Here is a 7,356-nt window from a genome sequence, read left to right on the forward strand (position 1 = left end):
TCATCATATTAGTGTTTAGCCCAAACTGTTGGGACGCTACAGACAGAAGTTGGCAGATCGGCTGTACCGACTTCAGACGAGTCCCAAGATGCTTGTGGGGGTCGTAGAGCAAAACGGAGAACACCATCCTGTTTGTGAGAGTCTCATCTTTCAATAGTTTGTAGGCCAAACCGATCGGACGCTGCAGAGGATTTTGGGAGAAGACCGATTGTCAAACACCGCTCTAAAGCTGTCACCTCTCCAACTTAAACTGACAGATTTTTATGGGGATTTTTGTACATTTTACATTTACATTTTAGTACTATGCTAATTAGATTTCTAATTAGATTTCTAATTGAAACGGGGGGAACACGGGGTCCAGCGGGCCACAGTCTCAAGTCCCTGAACGATGGCGCCGTTTGTCTCCTCAGGACTGACAAGTACATTTTTTACCAATTACCCTGCTGTTAGATCCCTGTGAGTGATAACATGGTGCTAGGTTTCAGAGGCTAATTAGCACATCTCTAGATGGATGTTAGTAGTATGACACACACACACACAGACACACACACACACACACACAGACACACACACACACACACACACACACACACACAGACACACACACACACACACACAGACATACACACACACAGACACACACGCACAGACACAAACACAAACACACACACACACACAGACACACACACACACACACAAACACAGACACACACACACACACACACACAGACACACACACACACAAACACAAACACACACACACACAGACAGACACACAGACAGACACACACAGACACACAGACACACAGACACACACACACAAACACACACACACACAGACACACACACAGACACACACACACAAACACACACACACACACAGACACACACACACAAACACAAACACACACACACACAGACAGACACACAGACACACACACACAAACACACACACAAACAAACACACACAGACACAGACACACACACACAAACAAACACACACAGACACACACACACAGACAGACACACAGACACACACACACACACACAAACACAAACACACACACACACAGACACACACACACACACACACGCACAAACACAAACACACACTGTTACGGATGGAACAGAGACCCGTAACATAATTCATGCAAATTAGTATCGTGACATGAAACAGTGAGAACAAAAACTACACGACAACCATAAACTACCGTCAAACATAAAAGGTTTATTTTTGAACACACGGTAAAGGTTTGGGAAAAAGGGCTGAGCAGGACCCAAGAAATGAAACAATAGTGTCAAAAAAAAAACTAAACTGATCTTGCCTGCCTCAAGAACCGCTAAGCTACTGCTAATCATACAAAAATACAGTGGGTGGTCCGCTCAGGTCTAACTAGTGTTTTTAGACAGTTTTCTTCCTACGGGTAATGCATGCCCAAGGGCAACTTGCTAAAATCCCCCTTTTCCCAGAAACACACAAAGTTACCAAACAGAGTAACGAGCAAATGAGTGAGTACACAAAACACCACAGTATCCATACTCACATACGGAAAATAGTCTAACAAAGTTACCAAACAGAGTAACCAGCAAATGAGTGAGTACACAAAACACAGGACACCACAGTATCCATACTCACATATGGAAAATAGTCTCTAACAAAGTTACCAAACAGAGTAACCAACAACTTAGTGAGTACACAAAATACAGGGCACCTGTGATTAGGGCAGAAGGAGAGGAAAAACACAAAAAGACACAGGATACCTGTATCCGTAACACTCCCACTCTTAAAAGAGCAAACCACAATGGTTTGCGACACACGTACCATCACATGTTCGAATGGTTCACCTATGGCAGGTATGGGACAAAGAGGCGCGGGAGGAATAACCTGGTTCGGTTTCCCAGTTACTTGACAGGTGTGGCAAGCCCGATAGAACTGAGCCACATCTTGTTTTAAACCAGGCCAAAAGAAATGTCGCAAAACTCGATCATAAGTCTTGGTGACTCCCAGATGTCCGGACCACTGGTGATCATGAGCGAGGGATAAAACATTTTGTCGAAAGGCTTTAGGAATCACTATTTGGTAAACAGCATTCCAATCTCCGCCAGCGTCAACATGGGATGTCCATTTACGCATGAGGAGATTACCATCAATGAAGTATGCCATGTTTTTCTTATTTAGCTCCTCCTCTGAGACAACACTAGAAAAACATTTAGCCAGGCTAATGTCAACCTTCTGGTTAGCGATCAGCTGCTCCCGAGTGACTGGTAACTGTATTGCCTCAGCAACAAGTTCCACAATCTTCTTCCTTTCTCTGGACTGTTGGTCAGACTGCACCAGCTTACCAGAGGTAGCACCCAAACTATCCTCTGGGTCACACTCTCTGAATAGAATCGTGTTCGACAAATCTATCACTTCACCCACTTGCCGTGCTTGAGCACGTGTGACAGCACAAGCGGGGAACACATCTGGATAACCCTGTGCCAGCTCCTCGGAGAGAGACTGATCACTTTTATCCAATACCTCCAATACGGGTATCAACTTTCCTACGGCAATATCGTTGGCCATTATAAATGTCACACCTTTTACTGGCAACATAGGACGTACTCCAACTCTGAACACTCCACTGACTAACTCAGAGTGTACGTTCACAAAGTGCAATGGCACTGGGACGAATCCCATTTCAATTCCTTGTACTAACACACTGGAACCACAATATGTATTATTGGACAAGGGCAACACATCAGATAGTATGAACGACTGCGCCGCACCAGTATCTCTGAGCATTCTAACCGGGCGCTGAGACGCTTCATCATCTGATATGGAAACAAACCCCTCAAAAATGAACGGTTCATAACTGTGATCTGGGACTGGGACAGGGACTTTCAAACCACATTCACTATGAGGCCTCTGCCTTGATTCCGGCCTTACGACCGTACGAATCAGCCCAACACCCGTTGGCGGCCTGGCGTGCTGAGGTATTCCCTGTTTGCGTTTTAGCAGAAAGCAATCATTAACCATATGTCCCACCTTATGACAATAGAAACAGTGACGCACATCTTTTGGGCGTGCTGGATGTACTGCTGGTCGACTAGGACTAAAAGTTAGCAACCCCGCGGCCCTGCTCTCCGTACGAGTCGAAAAAACGCTCTTATGCGTCAACACAAACTCGTCTGCCAATACAGACGCTTCCGACAGTGAGGATACTTTCTGTTCGTTCAGATAAACTACAATGCGTTCGGGTAAGCAATTTTTTAACTCTTCTAACAAGATTAACTCCCGTAGAGAGTTAAAATCAGTTACCTTACTAGCACTGTGCCATCCATTTGTCAAACAGATTTCCTTTGTCTCTAGCAAACTCCACATAAGTCTGAGTAGAAGCCTTTTTATGAGACCTAAATCTCTGTCGATATGCCTCAGGAACAAGCTCATAGGCACGAAGAACAGTAGCTTTGACCACGTCATAATTCAAGCTGTCTTCAAGAGGTAGCGCTGACAGAACCTCTTGGGCTTTACCTGTTAATTTACACTGAAGTAATAGGCACCATACCTCTTCGGGCCATTTCAATGCTACTGCTATACGTTCAAAAACACTGAAATAGGAATCAACCTCTGACTCCCTAAACACAGGTACCAAGGTGATCTGTCTACTAATATCAAAAGTAGCAGATGCCACAGCTGGTGAGGACGGCTCACTAGAAGACATAGTATGAGCAGAGACTAACCTCGCTGTTTCTGCCTCTAGTTCCATTTTACGCGTCTCCAGTTCCTGATCAAGCCTACGCGTCTCCAGTTCCATCTTACGAGTCTCTAGTTCCTGATCAAGCCTACGCGTTTCCAGCTTGTCTAGCCTGATTTGTGCCCGCTCTTCCGCCTCCATTTGGAGCTGTATCGAGCGGACAGCCATCCTGGCATCACTGTCAGTCAGTGGGGAGAGTGGGTCAAAACGGGGCAATGTGGCTGGAGCCTCGTCCTCAGACACCGACGGGCTTACAGGAGCAGCAGCCACATCCTCTACAGGAGCAGCAGGGTCAGGCGGCGGTAACTCAAGCACTCGCTCGTTCAACAATATCTCTAACACTGCTTTCCTAACTTCTGCTTTCACTACAACCCTTGATATGGGTACAGAAAAGTGGTCAGCCAAAGCCTGTAGATCCACTCTACGGCAATTCTCAAAAACCTCCCATGTAGGGTTTTCCAAAAATGCATCCAACTCAAAAGTAGCCATCCTAAACTAGCAACACGAGCCAACGAATACTGAACACAAAAAACAGTTAGTTACAGCTGCCAAGCTCAACACTGAACCAGACACTACACTAATTTGCATGAGTAGCATGGGTATCAATGAGAATAATCCCGGACGAGCCCCCACATTATGTTACGAACCCTGTGGCTTTAAACGTCTAGGGTGGATGGACAAGAGACCCGTAACATAATTCATGCAAATTAGTATCGTGACATGAAACAGTGAGAACAAAAACTACACGACAACCATAAACTACCGTCAAACATAAAAGGTTTATTTTTGAACAGACGGTAAAGGTTTGGGAAAAAGGGCTGAGCAGGACCCAAGAAATGAAACAATAGTGTAAAAAAAACTAAACTGATCTTGCCTGCCTCAAGAACCGCTAAGCTACTGCTAATCATACAAAAATACAGTGGGTGGTCCGCTCAGGTCTAACCAGTGTTTTTAGACAGTTTTCTTCCTACGGGTAATGCATGCCCAAGGGCAACTTGCTAAAATCCCCCTTTTCCCAGAAACACAGAAAGTTACCAAACAGAGTAACCAGCAAATGAGTGAGTACACAAAACACAGGACACCACAGTATCCATACTCACATACGAAAAGTAGTCTAACAAAGTTACCAAACAGAGTAACCAGCAACTTAGTGAGTACACAAAACACAGGACACCACAGTATCCATACTCACATACGGAAAATAGTCTCTCACAACAAACACAACTGACCGGCTTTTAAACAATGGGATGTGTGATTGAAAAACCAGAAACAGGTGGTGCAATGCAGAGGAATGTCCACTGATTGGTCCACCTCAGCAATCAGCAGACACCCCAACGACCACCAATCAGGAACATACAGGACACCTGTGATTAGGGCAGAAGGAGAGGAAAAACACAAAAAGACACAGGATACCTGTATCCGTAACACACACGCACACACACACTCACAGACACACACACACACACACACACACAAACACACACAAACACACACACAGACACACACACACACACACACACACACACACACACATACACACATACACAGACACACACACACACAGACACACACACACACAGACACACACACAGACACACACACACACAGGCACAATCACACACAGCACACACACACACAGACACACACACAAACACACACACACACACAGACACACACACAACACACACACACACACACACACACACACACACACACACACACACACACACACACACACACACACACACACACATACACAGACACACACACAAACACACACACATGGTGCTGAAATCGTTAGAGCAGGAAGGTTTAGCTTTGATAGATTCAGACCATAACTTAACCCTTAACCCTTAACCCTTAACCCTTAACCCTTAACCCTTAACCCTGAGTGGTGCAGTAACTGCCTGGTCTTAGAAGGTCCTGTATTTAGGTTGAACTGTTGTGCCACAGTACATCAATAACTAACTGCTAACTGGTTGTACCTTTTATTCATATATACTGTATATTTTTTAACAATACAAAACATACACATACAAACAACAACGTATAGGCGCACACAAGCATCCACAACATCACCCCTGGCCAGACCCACCACAACATCACCCCTGGTCAGACCCACCACAACATCACCCCTGGCCAGACCCACCACAACATCACCCCTGGCCAGACCCACCACAACATCACCCCTGGTCAGACCCACCACAACATCACCCCTGGTCAGACCCACCACAACATCACCCCTGGCCAGACCCATCACAACATCACCCCTGGTCAGACCCATCACAACATCACCCCTGGCCAGACCCACGACAACATCACCCCTGGACAGACCCACCACAACATCACCCCTGCCCAGACCCACCACCACATCACCCCTGCCCAGACCCACCTGCTCACACCCCCGTCTCCAACACCCGTATCACTCTCCACCACATCATCACCCCTGGCCAGACCCACCACAACATCACCCCTGGCCAGACCCACCACATCATCACCCCTGGCCAGACCCACCACAACATCACCCCTGGCCAGACCCACCACAACATCACCCCTGGCCAGACCCACCACAACATCACCCCTGGCCAGACCCACCACAACATCACCCCTGGCCAGATCCACCTGCTCACACCCCCGTCTCCAACACCCCCGTCTCCAACACCCCCGTCTCCAACACCCCCGTCTCCAACACCCCCGTCTCCAACACCCCCGTGTCCCTCTCCACCACAAGGCCTCAAACTGCACCAATTTATTTCTCTCCGTCGCCCACACACTTGTAACATTTAGATAATAAAGCATTTTACCTTTCCGTTGTGCTAAGGATGGAGGATTGGTTGTTTTCCAGATTTGAAGTATACGTTTTTTTCAAGATGATTGACTAGAAAAGTATGGTCCAACCCTTCTCACTCCACCATAATATGTGTTAGTGTGTTTCAACAGCAAGACAATAACCTCCCCTGCCCCTCATTTACAATATCAGCCTTTTACTGCAGTGGTCCTTAGCCGTTTCTTGGTAGTCTTAAACAAATCTACTTTGAAACAAAAGTATATACACCTCACACACATGGTTATGGGCTTAAAAAGAAGAGGACACCTGTACCATGTCAGATATAGAGTTGAAATGTATTACATTTTGAGTTTGCATCCCAATATTACACATTATATACATCAAAGAACACTGAAATATAACAAAACCGTTTGACATAGACACAAGCAGGTTTTTTAAAATAATGTTTATCTCCATGGTAACATTAACATTATTAGCACACATCCTAATCCCCTGACGTCAACACACACACATACGCACACACACACACACACACACACTCGCACGCACACACACACACACACACTCGCACGCACACACTCGCACGCACACAGTTCCACAGGCCTCTGCTTCATGCATTCCACTCTAATCTAAGGAAAAGTGCATGATGCAGTTTTTGAAGGCCAATTATACTGTAATAATTGGTGGGTGTTTTTCTTGTAATATGCTGTATGTCAGGATTACACTGATTTACTAAGAATTAAGGCACCATACTGTACTTTACACCAGCTGTAGTTTTCTATATTTAAGTCTCCGCTGAACCAAGAAAAAGTAAACACTGAGAAAATAAAT

Source organism: Coregonus lavaretus (genome assembly GCF_964263955.1).
Source record: "Coregonus lavaretus genome assembly, contig: HAP1_SCAFFOLD_4968, whole genome shotgun sequence".
NCBI classification, from domain to species: domain Eukaryota; kingdom Metazoa; phylum Chordata; class Actinopteri; order Salmoniformes; family Salmonidae; genus Coregonus; species Coregonus lavaretus.